Genomic DNA, 515 nt, shown 5'->3' with positions numbered 1-515 from the left:
GAAAATTAAGCCCGGGAGGGAGTGTTCTTCCCGGGGGGAAGCGGCGGCATCTCCAGCCCCGGCCGGACGGAGGCCCGGAGGCCAGGTCTACCCGGCGGGCGGAGGCCCGGTCTACCCGCCATTCAGGCCTATGCGGGTAGACCGGGCCTCCGGGGGGCGGAGGCCAGGTCTACCCGCCATTCAGGCCTATGCGGGTAGACCGGGCCTCCGGCGGGCGGAGGCCAGGTCTACCCCCATAGGCCTCTATGGCGGGTAGACCGGGCCTCCGCTCCCGACTCGGTCCCTTCCCCAGCCTGCCTGCCAGCCTGCCTGCCTGCCTGCCAGCGGGGCGTTAAGCCCGGGAAGGGAGGTGGGAGTCCCGGCCAGGGGAAGCGGATCCTTAAGCCCCGGGGACGCCCCCCCCCACTGTGGAAAATTAAGCCCGGGAGGGAGTGTTCTTCCCGGGGGGAAGCGGCGGCATCTCCAGCCCCGGCCGGACGGAGGCCCGGAGGCCAGGTCTACCCGGCGGGCGGAGG

Source organism: Hemicordylus capensis, chromosome 2 (genome assembly GCF_027244095.1).
Source record: "Hemicordylus capensis ecotype Gifberg chromosome 2, rHemCap1.1.pri, whole genome shotgun sequence".
Taxonomy (NCBI): domain Eukaryota; kingdom Metazoa; phylum Chordata; class Lepidosauria; order Squamata; family Cordylidae; genus Hemicordylus; species Hemicordylus capensis.
The sequence above is the reverse complement of the archived record's forward strand: the minus strand, read 5'-3'. Positions refer to the sequence as shown.